We start from the raw sequence: 20,662 nt of genomic DNA on the forward strand, positions 1-20,662 counted from the left end.
ACAGAAGCACAAATCTGGGATGTGTTGTTGGTGTACAGCCATAATTACTGAGTCTTAGTTTTGCTGGTCACAGACTAAGCATTATCCCAAAGATATGAGTACAAGTATTGCTCATTTTGTCCAGCCAGTTTGGCAAATGACAAAGTTAAGAGAAATGGCAATTTAGGGACCGGTGAGCAATGCTGCAACTGAGCTCATTTTCAGTGTTCTGTGTTGCTTAGAAACACGACTTTTATCTTCTCCGAGACCTGAAAGGTTGTGCATGTACACAGGATGAAGCTGATGGCTTACAGATGACAAATGTTTCAGAATAATTCATTTAGAGAAAACCCAGGTGAAGGAAAACACCTGGAAAGTGCACTAATTTAAACTCACACTTGGGCTTTTTAAAAGAAATTTTGTAATGAGCAGTGTTTTACAGGGATTAATTTAGTCACTCTTGAAAAAGTGATCAAAAAAGGTTTCAGTACTGAGGTTTCCATCCGTATCCTTGAATATCTGTCATGGCTGGAATTCCAGGTTTGCAGCTCTAGAAAGATTACTTGGGTTTAGTGGTATTTATTTACATGCCAAGAGTCCTCATCAACTAAAAGAGAGGAGGTTTAGGTTAGGTGTTCAGAAAAAAATCTTCTCTCTGTCAACGGTTTACGGGCATTAGGCCCGATTCCGTGACAAAGGGGACGGGGGACCCAAGGGCCCACGTCCCGGGAAAAGGGGAAAGGGGAAAAGGGTAGGGAGATGGCCCTGAGAGCAAAGAACAGCGGCAACAATCTGAGGAGAAACAAACTAATTTACTAAATAAAATATCGGAATGCAAAACAACACACTATAATACAATATAATTACAATTTAAGCTGATAAATCCAATACAGAGAGAGAGAATGTCCCAAAATCAAGGTAGGCCTTACTCTACTACCGACGATAAGACGGCTGGAGAGCGAGGTGCTGCCAAGACGAGAGACGGCGGAAAAAGGGACGAGGTCTCGTGATCTGCAAGTTTTTATACTGCGAGCTTTTATCTTTTCCCTCCGGCTGGAAATGGTAACAGAGGAGCAAAGTACCGTGGGGACTGTAGTAGTCCTTCTCTTCTGAGGAACAGGTACATTCACTACATGATGTTATGATGTGGAGTACCAATAACCGAAAATCATAAAACCATGACACTCTCAGAGGGCAGTCAGGCACTGGCACTGCTGCCCAGAGAGCTGTGGGTGCCCCATCCCTGGAGGTGCTCAAGGCTGGGTTGGATGGGGCCCTGGGCAACCTGAGCTGGTGGGTGGCAACCAGACCATGGCACAGGGCTGGGGCTGGGTAGGCTTTAAGGTCCTTCCAACCCAAGCCATCCTGTGATTCTATGCTTCTATAATTCTATGGACTACGACCAAATGATACCTATCAGGTCAATGTCATGCAGACAGATGCAAGCTTTTGTTTCTGACTGTTACGCAAAGGTTCACTGCAATTATTTCTACCTTATTACCACTCCAAGGAGAGAGATACCTTCAGTGAGAGAGGTGACTGCCCAAGTTCAGCAGATAGGATCACTCCCGCAGAGGTGAAGCATTTTCCCCATAGAGTCAGTGGCAAGAAGCACAGCAGATGCTCTCTGATAGATAGTGAGCATCCTGTGTTGGTAACTAGAAGCAGCTACATACGTTTTTTTATGGAAATTCAGTGTTTAAATTGCACAAACTGGGCTAAGCACCTGAGATATCATCAACAAAGTACAGACATTAGATACATAACAAAAGCATATTGGATTGCCATATCGGATAATTGGCATCACAGTTACTGTTGGTCTTCTTAGTAAGCACCGTTTCATGAAACTGAACACCTTTGCCTATATTATTATTTGCATGGGACCATATTTCCCAACATACACAATTAACAGTGACTATTGTCAGCAATCACTAAGGAATCCTTCTGTCTCTTTGACTCAAGTAGCTGTTGCCTCCCAGAGCAGCACGGGAGGCAGCAGGGGTATGGCTGCACCCAGAGCCACTGTGCAAACTGACCCCAAGGAATGTGTTCATCTGAGAAACACAAAGAGTTAAAGCAACAGGTGTAGTACCGAAGATGACAAGCTTTTTCCACTTTCATCTCTGAGAAAAGCAGCAGCATAATGAAGATAAATAGGAATTTTACAGACAGGTAATCACATGATAACAGACCCCTGTTATTTAACACCACCAGAGCTATTTCAAATAGTGTTAGGACTTGTCTGTGCCCACCAGTATCAAGTTCTGCTAATCAGTGATCTGTAAATGTGCATGGTTCATTAGGGCCCCAAGAACAGCTGTCTGTGTCCGCTCAGGATCAGATTGCAGGATATCATTAACTCGGATTCTATATCCGCTTCGAGGCTTTTGTTACAACTAAGTCATAATTCTTTCTTTCTTTTTTCAAACAGGACAGCTAAAGACTAAGGTTTCTGTTTTACCTGCTTCTGTTCAGTATCATTTTAATGTGCATTCAAAAGAAAGCTGTAAATATAATTTTCATTGTAACTAGTGCAATAAAACACAGAACAGTTTCATGCCTCTTGCACAAGCCTGTGCTTAAGCTTTATAGTTGAATTGTTTTTGTGGAACAACTTAAACCCACTTTAATCCCCTATCACCTGTAAAACATGTAAAAATACATATAAAAAACCACATTCTACATTTCAGAGCAAGGTTTTCAGTTTACTTTTGTGACTCTTATCTGATAAAATAATACACTGGTTTGGCTATTATTGCATGCCTAAAGTACAGCTCTGGAAACATAAGATCAAGCATGCTCCTTCTCATGAACTGTACTCTAATTATAGTATGGGTTGTTTGATTTTAAGTGCTTCCTACTGCAGTAAGTAATTTATAGGGAAAATGCAGAAAAAAATTGTGCTGTTCTTCTTCTTACTTTTTTTTAGGTAATTCTACTTTTTCTTTTCTGCATTAATTCCAAGGATGATCAAGATAATCAAGAAAAAGTCATATTCACAATTGATAGAGTTAGGACCATGTACAAAAATTAACCAATACATTATTAGCTGAATTTTATTAAATCATCTTGGCTATTATTCTCCCAGAGTAGCTAAACAATCACAAATTGGACTCATGAAACATTTATTCAAATAAAATTACTCAAATTCAGTAATTAGCATAAATAGTTATACCAGCAAAAAAAAAAAAAAAGAGAAAAAGACACTAGCAGGCTCATTCCTGTCCATAGCACGTGTGTGTTTATAATATCCTATTTTACTCATGTTGGCTACTATACAATTACAGATTAGTAGATCTGTTATTAGATACTAGGCTGATTATTCACTACTGTTCTTATAAGCAGATTTCATACACTCAATATGAGTCTGAGCAAAAATCCACTTACTTCAGTAAGGATTAGGTTCCTAGAACAGGCTATGGAATACAATTAGTAATATTAATTAATTAAGATTAATTAGATTAGTAAAATATTAATTCAAACTGCAGATATCTGGATATAGTACGATGCTAAAATTAAGGCTCCAGGGTAAAACGTGTTTTTAAAGGAAACTTTCAGACTTTGTTGCTGAAAATTCAGCCTTTTTAATGGGTCCTGCTGAAAACCCAGATCCAGCATACGCAATTGTCCTGGCAGTATTTGGAGTGGAGTGGATCTGAGGCCCACAGCCAGACACCAAAGTGAATCACTCCAGGAGAAGTCCATAAAATATCTGCAGCAGGAGTCAGACTGGCCCTGTCATCCATAAATGTACCTGTTCTTCCACATCCCTACACGCACTCCAATGGAGTGCCTCTTTACAATTAAAAAAAAAAATCCCAAAATTCATAAAACCTCTCATTAAAAAGCTAAACAGAATGCACATAAGCTATAGGAGCAAAGGCTGCTTAAAGAAAACTATACATCTGTGGGGGCTGATGGTGTCATTTACAGAACCCAACTATGTCTCAGGTTTTCAGTGGTCTCCTGTTTCTTCTGAAAAGATTTTTCCACAGGGATGAATTTAGGTTACAATAGTTGGACATTCAAGCCTTAAGTATTGATCAAATCATTTAGCTGTCTGTAGTCTGGATCCAGAAATGTTAATACTCCTGATCTTGCATGAGCACATAATAATGTAAGTGAACAGAATTAAATGCAGTTGTGTGTGCTGTGCCCTTGAACCTATGGCTGTGAAAATGTGTTCCTTTTTGCTCTGTATAAATGATGTGCTATGTATATTTTCTCAGTGAAAGACAAGCAAAATAAGACTCAGATTTTAAATTATTTCAGATTACTTTTGCTTAGAAGAAAATCATATTTGTTTGTAAGAAAGGAAAACAGAAAAAATTGGAGACTGCCTTTGACAGAAACTGCAGCATTGAATTCCTCAGAAGCTGACATGCTGACTTGCAGCCCTTGGCTGAAGATGCCAAAATCTCTGTTTTAAGGTTTTTCTGCAAGTGATTCTGCCCCGCATCTGGCTGAAATACCCCCGAGAGCTGCCAGCGCCATCCCTTTTGGACACAACAGCAGACTGACCCCCAAACCCAAGAGTGCCCCAAGGACAGCAGGCTGCAGGCAGCACCCCTGCCCCTGGGCACCAGTGGTGGGAAATGTGGGGTCCTGGTGGGATGTTCTGGGGCATCTGCCTGCTTCTGCATGTCTTTCTTGGCTCCCTGATCATCCCCTAGCAGGAAATCTCTTTGGGTAGAATCTGTCTGGAGTTTGCAGTCTGCCATCCCACGATGACAATTTAGATGGAGCAGAAAATTAGTCTGAAACCAATTTATCACTGAAAGATTCTATTAAAGCAAAACAAAACAAAATTGTTAGTGGGCAAATTAGTTTAGTTCCCATGGCCTGCAGGTACTGTGGAGCCAAGAGGCCTGTGGCTTGGGTAGGGATGGATTTCTCCCAGCTGGGGATGTTGCCACAACAATGAGAAGCAGATTGTAGGTCATGCTGTGTAAAGTCAAACTTCTGTCCCTGTTGGAAGAGCTCAGCACAGAGCACCAACCACAAGCCAGGCCAGAAGAGAGCATGTTGTACAGCGATTTGGGAACTTCTACTATGCTGTATGAAGATGCTTACAAGGTGTCCGTAGTGACAACCAACAGAAAGCATTTATCAGTAAGATGGGAGAAAACCTATCTCCTTCATCTCTCTGGAGGGTACCTTCCTATGATTAGAAGCTGTAAAGAGGATTTGTGGCACTTGCATGCTAGCTGCCAGTGCAGAAGATACTAGCAATAATAAAGCTGTGCTACCAATACCTACTGGTAAAGCAGAGTCTTGGTTGTAAAACTGGGTAAACAATAAAAAGTGATATCTGTGACTACATTGCTTATTCATGAATAATCACCTATCACTAATGAAGCATATTAATAAAAATATAATATCAAACCATCTGATTTTAAAAGGTAAGTATCAAAGAACTAATAAGCTACAAACTATTGTTATGAAACAAAATAGAACAGATGATGTACTGATGCTTTTTGAAAAAAAAAGATTCATCATTTAGCTCTGTGCAATGACTGCTATTGAAATTCTGGTGAGACAGTTCTCTGCTGCAACACTGGGAAAGGATTAACGTTGGAATCTGCTGGCAGGACAAATCACAGCAATGTGCTTGATGTATTTTTCAAAAGCATTCATTTTAATATAGGAATCTTTCTATCTGACACAACATAGTCAGTGAATGGTAATTAAAGGTAGTCATTCAACTCATTGAATGTAATTGTTTTTTGTATTTTTTTCCCAAATGAAAAATAGGGCTGTTGTAAGAGAGAATGTTGCTAGCCCAGCTTTCTTTTGATAAAGCAATAATAAGAGAGAGATACAACAAAATGCTGTGATGAAAACAAAGTCACAGCTCAGAGCCTTTTCTTACAGATTTTCTTGCAGCTGTGGCCCAAATTATAGGAGTTTTCCACACACCTAACTCTGGCTCTAATTTACAGTAAATAGGTTTACCATGGGCATCTGGAAATATGTGATTTTATTTCATCATATTGATCTATATGACCATAATTATGACTATCACGGTCTTTGGGAAAAATGCTAGTTCTCCTGTTACCTGCTTGGACTTGTTATGTTGTGCAAAGGCCTGTAGGGTCTTCTCCAAAATAGGCCCATCTGCATGCTGACTTCTCTACCCTATTGTCCTACCTGCTTCATCCTGGGTGTGTGGGAACCAGAGAACAGGGGTGCAGGCATCTGTAATGATGGCAGCATGGCCAGCCATGGGAAGCCTGGTCGGTGAAAGCATTTGGTGTAAAAATGTAAGGCCTTTCACCCCACAAAGTCAGAGCCCAAGAAGAGGACAGCTCCCTCAAGCTGTGTTTCAACTTTGATCAAAGTACAAATTTTAAGATACACTGTCTTAAAACAGAGCAAAATCTGAACAGACACACGTGGATATATCTAAATTTCAGCCTGTTTTGGGCATTGAGATCAAAAATCCAGATCCTAACATCCTGTGGCTCTGCAACATTTGAATTCTAGATCCAGGCCTGGATCCACATTTTGCATTTTGCGCTTGTTTCTGAATAAGTAGGAACAGCGGTATCCCACTGATCTGACATTCACAGCTACAGTCAAAGAGATGTAAAAACACGGCAAAGACAACTCCCCAGCGCTGTTAAATTCCCAAAGAAGGGACTCAAGCTGCTGCTTTGGAAGTAGCTGAGGAAGACTTTCAGATGTCCCAGTCTTTTGCATTGGCTTGCCAGTCAGTTCTTTTCATCATTAAGCTCAGCAAGGATCATTAACACAGCAACTGGTTCACCTTCACCCGTGTAAAAATGTCCTATAAAAATCCCATTGAGTTCTCTAAAGATTCAGAGCGGGAACAATCTCTTCTTCTGTGAACCTGTTCCCTTTATTGTCTTTAAATCAAGGAAGACCATTACATGGAAAGATTACTCTGGGACTATTTGGGGAAACTAGTTCAGGATCTGGGGTGCACACAGAGCCTTCACTTGTACAGCAAGCGGGCCATTCCCCCGTGCTAGCAAGCTGCTAGGGTTTATTCGGTGGAATTGACATATTTGTGTGGCTGGCATTCAAGGGAACAAAGTGGGCTATTTTTTAACCTGACTTCTTGTTAAAATGAGTCTCACATGGCTCTGCTGTTTGTGTAAGTGTATATGTATGTATGTGTATATTTTAACTATATAATTTCTGGAATTTGACATAGATCCATTAAGTTCCTGCAAGCTGTCTGAAAATAGCTACCCACTTGATGGGAAAGATCATACTATTGCCTGTATTTAAGGAAATGTGTCAGTGAGACTCTTCATCATATGAGACACCATGGAATCCTGATGCAGGACACAGGCCCTGAGGAAGGGTCACTGCCAGAACCATTGCTCACCAAGCAATCTGATTTTGTTTTTGTAACGGAAAAATTAATAGCTATGTTATTAAAAGCTACTTTCATTCCAGTCGTAAGCCTTATGAACTGGGAGATGCTGGAGCCCTGTAGCGTGATGGGTGGTTGGTTGAGCAATGCACTGATGGGACATTATCACAAGGAGGATGAGCAGAAGACACTTGTCACCTGTGGCTTCTATGCACTGACATTTGTCTGACTCAGTTGCTCAGTGGTAGCTGACTGGCTCCTTTAGAAACAAAGCAATTGGATCACCTCTATTTGTGTGACTGCTTGGCTTTCTTCAGGCCCAGGCCTTGTCAAATCAACTTTTAAAGATGTTGCATATTTCAACCGAGTTCACAATTGATAAAAGCCTCAAAGATCATTTGTTTCCTAAAGAGCCATTAAATTGGGAAACTGTCTACAAAAGACCCTGTTAGAGCTCTGACAAATGTTTTCAGGCAGATAGTTTCCACCTTTCCAGATACAAAACAAATGAATACTGTGGGTCTTGCCTGTGCTGCTCCACCCTCCTTTGCTGTTCTCCACATGTGCAAAATACATAAAATAAGGGGAAAGAGGGTGTTTAAAGTGGCTAAGGGCACTAAGCTTGCCAAGTATATTTACAGCACATCTAAAGGTTGTTGCTAAGGATCACTAAAATGTTTATTGGCAGAATATGAGGAGTGAATTTTATAAAATGTTTGCTTCTGGACAATAAAGAAGTAGCAAGGGCGATGATTATATTTCTGAATGTCTGCAACTAAAAAGTTTGCTCAGTCTCAAATCCCAGCCCATTTATAAAGATACATAAATGTCATGCCTTCCACGTCTGAGTAGAAGCCAAGCTAAGGACACATGACATCTGCTCCAGATGAAAGCGATCCATGCTCATAATGTAATTCCACATATATAACAACTTCCTCTTTTTCTCTCTCTCTCTCTTTTTTTTTTCCCCTCAGTTACCAAGGAATTATTAGGGGCATCTGGGGAGGATCGTCAGTGCAACAGCTTTGGCTTGTTAAGAGAGTTTGGAACTCAAATTTCCTTTGTGAAGATGAGGGGTAATGGTTCAGTAGCTGATATCTTGCAAAGAATTATCTATTTGGCACATGCACAGATAAGTGAGAGCTTTACTTATGCAAAAGTTATGTTCCAGGCTCCACTTGTTTCCTGTGACATTCTTGAAAAATGTGACTTCATTTTCTTGTGCAACAAATCTGTAGGCTTAAAGTGCTGCAGTACTGCTCCATCACAGTCCTCTTCATCAGCTTGATGCTACAACTCAAGCACATGGAAGTCCATTCAGCCCACACGTCATTCTGTTGTTGGTCACACTTATCGTAAGGATATATGCCCTCTCAATGTACAGCAGTGCTTGTATCAGCACCTGCTTATTTTACACTTCTTACATTAGTGCAGTTGTTAAATCTATTCCATCTTTCCTTTGGCATCTACACATGCTCATCTAAAGTCATGAATTCATAAGGGCTCAACACGTATCTAATAAAAACTCAGTCTCTGCCACAGTAGCATTTACTGCATCATCACCTTTCTTACAGGGGAGGAATTTTTCGACAGCTTGTGCAAAGTTGCGAACACAGACTTAATTAAAAGCACGTTCAGCAGAAAGGTATCTTACATTACGAGTGAAGGAAAGATCTGGGTAATATTAAGCCGTTTTTAAAATACACAACTAAGTCAAGCTAATTGTTATTACTGGCAACCCCACTGACAGATGAGCAATGAAACACTTGACTGAACAGGCCTTTGGTCAAACTGATGTTACGTAGCTGTTTGGCAGTAAGCTCCTGATCCCACAGAATGAAGAGATATAATGCTGACAGTTAGATAAACAATGCAATCTGTGTAAGTATCAAAAGCATTATCCTGCCTCCTGTTCTTACTGAAAAACACTGGTTTGAGAAGTCAGTCAGGATCCCAATTTTATTATTATTTCAGAAGGGGGAGTCCTTTCTGATGCCTTCCTTTGACAAAGTTTGTCTGCTGACAGTCTAGGGGACTTTTTGAACTCCTGTAGAAATGATGATAGAACTAGAGAATCATTTGAGTTGGAAGAGGCCCTTACAGATCATCTAGTTGAACTCCCCTGCAATGAGCAAGGACACCTAAAGCTAGATCAGGTTGCTCAGAGCCCCGTCCAGCCTGACTTTGAATGTCTCCAGGGACAGGGCATTCACCATCTCTCTTGGCAACCTGTGTCAGTGCTTCACTACCCTCACTGTAAAAAAACTTCTTCCTTATATCCAATCTAAATTTCCCCACTTTAGTTTGAAATCATTCCCCCCATCCTGTCACAACAGATCCTGCTAAAGGATCTGTCCCCTTCTTTCTTACAGCCCCCCTTCAGGTACTGACAGGCTGCTCTCAGATCTCCCCAGAGCTTTCTCTTCTCCAGGCTGAACAGCCTCAGCTCTCTCAGCCTGCCCTCGTAGGAGAGGTGTTCCATTCCTTGGATCATTTTTGTGGCCCTCCTCTGGATGCTCTCCAATGAGGGTCTATGTCTCTCCTGTACTGAGGACTCCACAACTGGACGCAGTGCTCCAGGTTAGCCCTCACCAGAGTAGCAAGGCAAGATCACCTCCCTGACCTGCTGGCCATGCTTCTTTTCATGCAGCTCAGGATACAATTGGGTCTCTGGGCTGCAAGAGCACACTGCTGGCTCAAGTCCAGCTGCCATCCCAGTACCCCTAAGTCTTTTTCAGCAGAGCTGTTTTCTGGGTAATAAAGCAGAGTAATTTCTTTACAGGGTCAGCCACAAGATGATGTTTCCCCCATCATCTGAGGCTACCTGGGAGATGAAAACAGGTTAGAAAACAAAACCTGGCATCCTTCTGTCCTTGGAGCTTTGTATAACTGCTGCACTTGGAGAACATTGCAGCATTAACTGGTCTGGCAATTAGGTCAGACAGTAAAGAGCCCAAAGGAAGCACTTTCTGCTTAAACCTCTGATCTTTGGCCAGCATGCTGAAGTAACTGCTCTGCCTAAATGCAGTCCTGCTATCCTCAGGAACAGTCTTGTGCACGTGAGAAACAGGTTGTCCTCAGCAGCTATACTAAGACAGGAATTTATGATTGAAACAACTCATCTTCATGACAAATTCTGCTGCTTGCAAGTCTTCACTTGAAGTTTTCTTGTTTGTCCCCATATTCCAGATCCTTACCCCCCATCATTTGCTTCATGCGCACCCCATGGCCATGGAGCAGGAAAGGGAACATAAGTGTTCCCTTTGGTGTAAGTAGCACTATGCCGATTTTGCTCAGAAAGGCGCTCGCACATGTGGTGATGGGCACAGTGGAGGAACCTGAATAGAATAGAATATGCTGCCAGCTCTGTTTGAAATCATTTTCTTCCCAGTAAGGTGGTTCTGCTTGTGCCTTCATCCAATGGAAAGACATTATCCTTCATTTAATATAACTTAAATTGGAATAGTGAGTATTGTCTCTATATAGAAGATTCATCTAAGGCTGCAGTTCTTTTCTGAGTAAACAGGAAGAGTTACAAGAGGGAATACAAGTGACCAATGTTGAACAAGCCTGGTGAGATCCACAGCTGAATTGCTCTCTTTTCTAATCTCTTCCTTTCAAGAAAAAATAAAAGAAAAGGAAGGAATAAGACTGGAAATAAAGCACAAGTTTTTAACAGTGCATGCATTTAACTATTGAAACAGCTTGCTGTGTATTCTCCTTCGTCTGAGGACTTTCAGACAAGACAAGGATGTTTTTCTGAAACAGATTCAAACAGAGCCAGCCCTAATGGCAGGATTTTTGTGCCGCGTAAAGGCTCAGATGAGATTTTTGTAATAGCCCCTCCTGGCCACAGACTCCCATTAAGTTTCACTTTAGTTTTCACTACGTTCTCAGTGTTTGCATGGTTGGAAGAAGGCCACTTCTTAGCAAGAATTTAATTCTTGGTGACTCTATACACATATTTCCAGCATATATATGTATAACAATATATACAGTTTTAAATAAATATTGAAGACATGGTGGCTACGTGGAATTTTTCTATACAGAGTCAGCATGTCTTTACTTCTACTGATTAAGTTTTCAAATTTCCATCTCCTGTGACTGAATCCAGCACCAAGTACAAAAGGTAATTCCTTGTTCTGAAACTAAGATTAAACATTAGATACAAATAAACAAAAATAAAGTGGCACAGCAAAGTCAAAGATATGCCTATATGGATCAGATGATGGGACTTTGCCCTGGGCCTAACACCTATCATTATCTTCTCAGCACAATTTCATAAGTTTCTTACTTAGAAATCTTTTCTGGTGTTTAACATCAGGCATCTGATGTCATTTTGGACAACTTATGTTACCTGGCAGCTGCATGGGCTAGTACATGTAGCACAAGGCCATGAGGAGACTTGTGTTCTCCTAGACCAAGAGCCAGATGAACACAAAACAGCCTAAGGTGTCACCAGTACCTGTGCTTCACCATGCAGTCAATGAAACAGCAGTTAATCTCCCTGCTGTCTAATATAATAAATTTTTTTTCCATTTCAAATCCATATTGATTTAAGAAAGAAAACGAGACAGAGACTTCAGATGCCTTACACTAGCCTATCTTCATAAATTTAAGACAGAATTATGTTATGTAAGCTGAGATCTTATCCCATAACATTTAATTACTTGAATAGCAACGTGATAGGTAACTGATTTAAAGAGAGCTGTGTTAAAGTCAGGGCTGTCAGTGAACCTTCCCAACAGTAATATAAGCTACTGTTCTGGTCTCCTTTCAGTGTTATTTATGGCTGATTAACTTGACTACCAGATAGCAGTACAGAAACCTAGCCATTAAAAGATCTATTCCAGATAAGAGATTATGTTGGTGGTAATACAGTTTGTGTTCAACATTTTGTCAAAATACAGGCTGGTCCTGTGGGAGGCTAGAAAATATATTTCTCCTTTGAGGTCTTGGTTCTGCTCAATGTGACTTGTATAGTAAACATTGCGAGAGGTTGCTGTTTATTTTGAGTTAACATTTTCAGCCCCTACTGCAATTATAATAATTAGAAGGATCAGACACCAGGCTCTATTTTCTTTCTGAATATTAATCCTGTTCATTGTCACTTGTAAGCATAGACCAGCATTCTAAATAGGTTAACTAACTGCATCTTGAAGAAGAGGCATAACCCTAAACCAATTCCCTGCATCCACCTCCCAAAACATTAATTCTGACAGTCTCAAAAGGTCTCTATTTTGATGCTTTAGACTGAAATCTGCAGTGCATGAGTCCTCAAGCTTATCTGAAATCCATTTCAGAATTGTGTTTGTCTCTCACCTTCTCAATTTAAGAAAAAAAAATATTGTTTATCTCTAAAACAATCATGATCTAACAGCAGAACTCAGACAATAAAACAGACCAGCTGTAACTATTCAATTAATTTTTATAGACATTTTGCAGCTCATAGGATGACATATAATATGCAGTAAGGTAGCATCAGTACTATTTTTTTCTCCTTAATTATATCACTCCAAAATTTATTTCTGTCAACTGATGTTGTCCAAAGTTAAAGTTAAAAATACTTTGGACTTCAGGGAAGAAGGACGAGGACTTGTCAGCAGTAACAGCAATGGACCTCCCGTGCTTCCATACTGTCCACCGCACTGAGCAAACAAGCCCTTGCTAAACTCGAGAGATCACTCTTGCAGCGCTGCCAACAGTAGATTTTCTTAGAAAAACATGCAAGAGTACTGAGGGTCTCACTTGACTGCTCAGATAAAGTTACTGGGTTTTTTGTTGTTGTTGTTATTTCCCTGAAACCCTCCTAGTGGCTATGATGCATGAGGAGGAAGTGGTTGTGAGGATGCTTGTCTAGTCCATCCATCTCCATATGGAGAAGACCCACCTTACTGGCTGTGCAGCAATGGAAGGTACAACAGTGCCTTCTACCAGGATAGGAGCATGCTTTTAACAGTGTTAGTCAACATTCAACTTACCCTTTCAAAAGACCAGTGGAGCCTCAAAAAGGGCATGATCTCCAAATAGATATTCTGCTCCCTTGGCTGCTAACCCTTAAATGAGGGTGAGGACCTGTTCCCTGGGTTAGCCACGCCTTCTCACCTGGTGTTTAATCACTTGTTCAGGCCGTGACCTAGCAGTTCCCATACACTAGCAAAGACTTTCACACCAGCATTGTTAACTACTTGGTCACCAGAAAAAATTTCCATATTTGTCTTTGTTTGCATTACTCTTGGCTCGTACTTGATAATGGTGAAAGCTCTCATTCAATACACTCACAGGACACCTTCTGTTTTAAGGACTTTGTTTTCAAATGCCAGGCTTGAGTTGCTTGGGCTGAGACTTGCCACATGTTAACTTGAGACTCAAGAGTTTATAAAAATCTTTGTCACTGTTCTGACCCATTAGCAAAAAGGAGGGTGGAAGAAAAGTTATTCTTGGCCATGCAAACAACAATTCTGCCAAGCCTTTATTTAGGATAGTCTCATTCTCCCACACTTGTGGGAGTGGACTTGTGGGAGTGGACTTGAAACTAAGCCTAGTGAAGACTGCCTTTCCTTGATGGGTGCATAGCACCAGGACCCACTCAATGAGAAAAGGGTGGGAGAGACTGGGAAAGGAATGCATTAAGAGAGTGGAGCCAGAGGAGAGGGAACATGCTGTCTGCAGCTCTAGTAGCACTGCTGACGCCAGTGCAATGGAAAAGATCTGTCCTGGAGGTGCTTTCAGCCGCTCTTTGCAAAATGCTACATCCATTTCTCCCTCCTTCAGCTCCACACAGACAATAAGGATTCATTCTTTGTTTGTCACATCTTCACAGCCACCCAGAAGGAGGAAGAGAGCCACCACACCAGCCGTCTGCCTGTCAGGCACGGCCAGGACTTTGCCATCTGTGTGCTGGGATGGGACATGTGTTGGAGGATAGAAGCAGGAATTTACCCAGATTATAGCATCACAGTTTGGCATTAATTCACTTAATGCGCTCCCAGAAGCAGGACAAGCAAGCGGCTAATGAAAGCAGATTCCCAATAGCTTCTCAACCTAGCCTAGCTTCACACAGCCTCATGCATGTGTCGAATGTGAAAATGGGAAAAAAAGAAATATCTGCACAAAACATTTTGAAAACTTAAAAAAAAAAATTTTTCTCACCATTAGTAGCATTCATTGTAATTCACATAGGTGTAATGAAAATCCCAAGTAATGAGATGGTTTGTTCTTATTTTTTTCCAAATTTCACTTTTACAAAGCTTATGAAAATCATATACAGAATCAAAGTGAAATGACCATTATTAAGGTTGCAATGTCAATAATGAATAGTGAATATTAGAACTGCCAGTGCAAGCTTAATCTAGTCTCTCTGGTGTTTGTACATTAAAATAGCCTTTACGCAATCACATATTATAAGGAGGTAACTAATTTTCTGCAACACTGTTGGGAATTTGTTGGTCTAAAATCAGAAATGAAGTTTGGATTTTTTCTCACAAGCCAGGAGGTGTTGGTGTGCCTCTCGCACGGGTACGGGAAAGGAGGGACCTACAGAAGGATGTCCTCTCCATGTGCTGTCACTGTCATGCCTTGACCAGCCCTCTTTCAGCACTGATAAACTCACTGCGGCAGAGATGTGGACACTGGCTTAGAGGAAGACAGTGAGCTGTATTTTGTGTGTGAGAGAATATTCTGATTAATATAGGCAGTCTCAAGGGAGAAAGGGGGAGGATTTTCAGCTTATCAGGAGATAAGGAAGCTTGCGAACATTATGAAATGCTAAAACTTTCCTTCTTTTCCAGAGGAATTTTGGCAGTGTAAATCAAGCAAAGGGTTTGCAATGCCTTAGTAACTTCCTAGAAGCAAGGAAGTCAAGAAAAATAAAATAGATTTGCTGGCTGTATTTGCTTTTTATTACACTATCACATTCATATGAAACATTCTTGCAGAATGCAAGGGATATTTTACATGTTATCCGTTTGCTGCAAAGTTCGTGCTGACTTGAGCCTTGTGAAAGACAGACATTATAATTAGCGAAGACAAAAAAAAGTGAAATCTCAAGTTTTATCTGAAAGACTTCTTAGAATAATAGTTTGTTTTAAAGAACAGAATTAACAAATTCTGAGCTAAATTCTAATTAAATTAGACTAAGATTTAGGAGGGTCTATGTTTTTATACAACTGCTGTTTTCAAAAATAAATGATTTTGTTGTATTTCATCAACCAACACAGGCTTTGAGCTCTTCTAAAGTTCACGCTCACCTTTGACTGAATATTGTCCATATAAATGCATGTGTTTCCTTTTTAACACAAACAATGTTACATACATAGCTGCCAGAAGAGTTAGTGAGGAGGTGCAAACTGATGTGCTTTACATATGTTGATTTTCTACCCAACTAATTCATCTAATCTTGATAGTATTTGTAAATGCCTTGCCCAGTTTCCACATGTGTAAAGGAATAGACCAGAACAGCTGTTACCCATCTCAGTCTGCATATAAGAAGGATGCAAAACTGGGAAGCAACTGGAAAATGGTGATGCTCCTTTCTCATTTGAATTTGTGGTTACTGGTTGTTACTCAGGTGCCTGGAGCCTGAGGAGTTTAAAAATTCATTCTGCTTTGGAGGATCACCTAGCAACAGAGTCTGGGAAACCAGTGCTCTGAGGGATTTTTTACTTTATTATGTTTTCAAATATAAGGCAAGTGGGCACAATCTCACACAAGATCAAAATCTAAGCAAATCAACATAAAACATCCAGCTATCACAATAATAGGAGTCATAAAAATAGGCTCCCTTAAACTACTTAAATTATATGGAGAAATAATATTTCCCAAACACTTGTGCAAAGTAAGCCTCACCTTAAAATTTCACTAGAAATCAGTGTTGCAAGCAACATGAAATCAGATTTGATTTAAAATATGGACAGGAAGAGAATCCAGCCAGTCATCTTCCAAACCCATACTGGTATTGGAAGCATTATTCAACAGAAATAAGGGGTTAGTCCAGATGACTTCTACAGCATTAAAAAAAAGTTACTATTTTGAGAGCCAGTCCCAAAAATACTGCAGAAAGCTTGGGGGATGGGGTTGGCTTTTTTTCCCCCCCCTTCACTCATTTTAATAGTCATTGGATTATTTCCAAAAATGTTTCATATAGGCTTCATTTCCAAAACAGATCAGAGCCCTCCCACACTGGGTTGTGGTCCTGTAGGCTGCCAGAGGAGGGACAGCCTGTACTTATCACATCAGGATCTGCATGTGAACGTGATAAGGGAATACAGAGCAAACATTTAGTGCATTTCTCAGTTCTCAAGACTTTAATCTTGGGTCTGTGAGAAAAGTAGGCCACATACTGTGGATGTCTCACCATTATCCTGTGGGGACAAAATGTATAACAGTGTGTTTTGACTTGGTATGCCTGTAGGAATTTCTGCATACTCTCTGTTCCTTTTTCTCTTTCACACACATAGGGAATATTGGTTCTTCAAATAACATGATGTATTAGAAGACTTTTAAAACTAATCTGAGCCAAAGAAGCACTGACATATTTTTCCATTTGGTATATATGGGTTGCCATATCATCATACTGAACTATTCAATTAACTGTGGTAATAATAGCACAGTGACATATAAAATTTTCAGGTGAATAAAAAGATGTTTTCAAGTGCAAAATATTTGGAGTAAGCTGAAGTGAAACAAGTAATTTCTAAGTATGGGTTTCTAAGAATGAGAGCAGCTGAGTTCCCCCCACTCAAAAAAATTCTCACTCCAAACTCATTCTCTAATAAACTCCAAACACAACAGGATGTAAGGTGCTTACTGCCACCGATTCCAGTGAAATCAGGTGTTAGTTATAGTCTCCTGCTCACAAAGGGGAAGTTAATGGTCAGTCAGAGGAATGTGAGAAAACATATGGAAGTCTAGAGCATCAATCTTCACAATAGGGGACAGATGGACCAAAATAGTCAGTCTTTCCATTTATGCTTTCATTGCAATGGTTGTGCATATTTGTTCCCTGTGCGGGCAGGGTGGGCAGGCTGCACCTGGTTCATAATAAAGACAACATTTTGGCCTTCCTTTTGTGATCCATGCAGCCAGCCATGGTTAGTAGCAATATCACAGTGGCGTGCAGAGCTTCTGCCACACCATCATATTCCATCAGAATGTCTACAGGATGTATGATCCCCTCCTCCCAAAACCAAACTTCAAGTGACAAGTTACACAAAGATGGGTAAAACGGGATTGATTACCATTAATTCACACACAGGAAGTCAAGACAAGAAATGACAAAAATGTCTTCAAATGTAGGATTCACCTCATCCACCTTAGAACTCCTGTTACTGTCAGTAGTGAGAAATACACATTTTCATAATGTCTCTTCTTTATTAGACAGCTACTTTTGACTGAAAATTATTGAGTCTAAATTAAGAAAGTGGACAAGGTAAGTAGCTCAGGTACATATATATGTATTTGTATATATATTGTAGGCATGTGGCCACATTCTTGCATTATTCTAGGTGGATTTAAAGCATCTGAAGGAATTCTTAGGTATACTGAAGGTCCAAGCCATCTGAAGTACCTGAGCACCTATATGCCTCTTTAACCTCTTTAAACATATATGTATATGTGCATGTGTATTAATATATTTTTGTTTTTACACTTTACAAAACTACCTTAGTCAGCTCCTGGCCCAGCTATTTTCTGAGGTTCCCTCCTCCAGCCATCTCGTTTGCCTTATTCACTGCAATAAGTCGACATCCAGTTCATGACTGAGGATCCCAATAGGCTGTAGGGCATCCAGGGATTAAATGTTACGCCATTTCACACCGCAGCATTTTACCATTTTTAATGGTCCGTGTTACCTGCAGAGAGGACTCTGCAGAAGCCTGGAGACACAGCAGAGCAGATGCTCCTCACTGTTCAGGCATGAATGGTGCCTGGGGCTGGCTGGGAGCGTGCAGCCCAGATCCATAGCTGTAGAACTCGCCTTCCCACATTTCATAAACAAATCCAAGTCCTCACTTTATATCTTTAGAAATACATGCTTAGAAAGCTTACAGTGTTTAAAGAACTCGCTTTATTCACCATCCAGTTTTCTCCTTCATTTTGCCCTGCTAGTACCACTGTCAGTAAATGCTGATAATGCCCTTCAGATGCCTTTTCCTAGTTGCTGACATTTTCTGGTCTGACATTTCTTTCACCTGGGATCAACTACGTGTCACATAAAAGCTATCACTTTTTCTCTTCATGCTGTATCCTTGTATGTTATTACAGTACAAAACAAGAAGGCCTAATCCACCGCTGTTTACACAGTCCCGGGGCCATCCTGTTACCTGAAAACTGCTCTGGCACTGCTCTGGTTCTGATACACCTGGAGCATTGTGCTGGAGCAAAGGGACTCTGGAAGACAAACCAACTCTTTCCCTTGCCATACATTACTTTCCTCTCTGAGTTAGTGTGATCATCCCTGCTCTACTTTATTTCCATGGCTACTTCACCAAGAGAGGTAACTATCTGAATAGCAATTTCTTTCTCCACTTCATTTGATACCATGCTGGTACAAGATACAACCTGCTCCGCAAGTACATAAAGATCTTCATCTGATCCTGAGGCCGATGAGTGAGGTGGGTAGAGGAGAATGCTGGATTGTGCCTAATATACTTTTTCCTCAATTTTTGTGACTCTTGTGTCTCTAGGGATCATATGACAAAGATGCAGTTTCTAAACACCATTTTCCACAATGACTCTTGGCCTCTTGCTTTCATGGTCCAAAAATCACAAAGCCATATTTATTTTAACATCTCCAGAATTCAAAAATAAGAAGATAAAGAGAGGATGCCACAAACAATGTAGAATAATAAATATACAGTGACAATAGAAGGCTATTTGCAGGATACCAATGGGAGTTCCGTCTTGTTAGGCTGGATCACAAAGCAGTAACTCCTTTAAGCTAAAAGAAGAGAAATAAATTATCCTGGTGGTATTTATTCACTTGTAGCATTTCCTTCCAATGTATCTCTCTCTTTCAGTACCTCACTTTATCAGCTTCCCAAGCCATGGAACCCAGTGCCTTTCAGGATCTGCTGGAGGAGCAAAGACAAAACTTGGTTTTGTTTACACCATGTCTTCACTGAATGAAACAAAGCGTGCTTTACCTCTGGAGAGGAAAGCTGATGTAAGTATCTCCATAAGAGCATGGTGGAAACAAGACACTAAAGTCCTGAGGCTAAAGCTATTCTTTGCCATCAGAAATTGTTTAGGAAAGGTTTCCTATGGCCACTGCAGGGCTGCCTTGTGTCTCTGTCAGCCTCATTAAGGGGTAAATGTGTCGTGTCACTCAGCATCCAGCTTTCTCTCTGGTTCTTACTCCAGTGCTTTCCATCTGAGAAAGGCCCTGGGGAAGGACTGTTATTTTACTGAGAAGTAATTCAGGGAAGCCAATAACAAGGAGAGAAATTACATGCAGCACAGTAATTATTATGTGTCTGTTCTGTTGTTACCAAAACAAATTAACAGACAGAAACTCCCACATTTTTGTTTCAGGAAAAAATCAACCAATTGATAATTAGTTCTCCAAACTTTTCCAGGTCCAATTCCTTACTCATATGTCTTGTGCACCATGGGTACAACCAAAAGAGAAATAATACATTGACTCATATGCAGTTGACTTTTTTTCTGATAAGAGGACCAAAGATACCATCTCTGGATGAAGATGAGGGGGAGACAAAGTATAAGGAGAAAACAAAATATATCTTCCTCTCTTTTTGGTTCCGACATGATTGCTCTGTGGGCAGCTCCTGATGGAGGGGAGGAGCGAGGGAGATATCCATTATTCTTCCCCCATACTAGATGGCAAACTGGGACAAGGAGAGAATTTCTTTCCTCCTCTTGCTAAGCAGGATGAAAGAAAGGTAAGTAGCCACAAAGAATTATCCAATCCCAAAAACAAGGCAAGGACCTGAATCACATTCCCTATATTCACACTGTATTTTACAGAGAGACAACCTTTAAGTCTAAGCATGTATCTAGCAAAAGATATATTCAGGCATTATCACTTGAAATTCTATAGTGATTATTCTTCAGGGACAATGGGAATTAGAGGTCATATAATCCTGCATTTCTGCCATATAATTCTTGAAGGATCACAAAGGCCCTCACTTGCATTAATGAAGCTTCCCAGCAGAGTTGTATGTAGCTGAGTAAAATGCAGTATGAAGAGACTAAAGGTCCTGTTTTCAAATGTGGGCTCCCAAATACAAGCAAGTTCCTTTATGTATCCACATTTGAAAGCATTTTCCTGAGGACTTCATCAGTCCATGGAATGATGTTACAGCTGCCCCTGCAACACAC

Source organism: Numida meleagris, chromosome 2 (genome assembly GCF_002078875.1).
Source record: "Numida meleagris isolate 19003 breed g44 Domestic line chromosome 2, NumMel1.0, whole genome shotgun sequence".
Classification (NCBI taxonomy): domain Eukaryota; kingdom Metazoa; phylum Chordata; class Aves; order Galliformes; family Numididae; genus Numida; species Numida meleagris.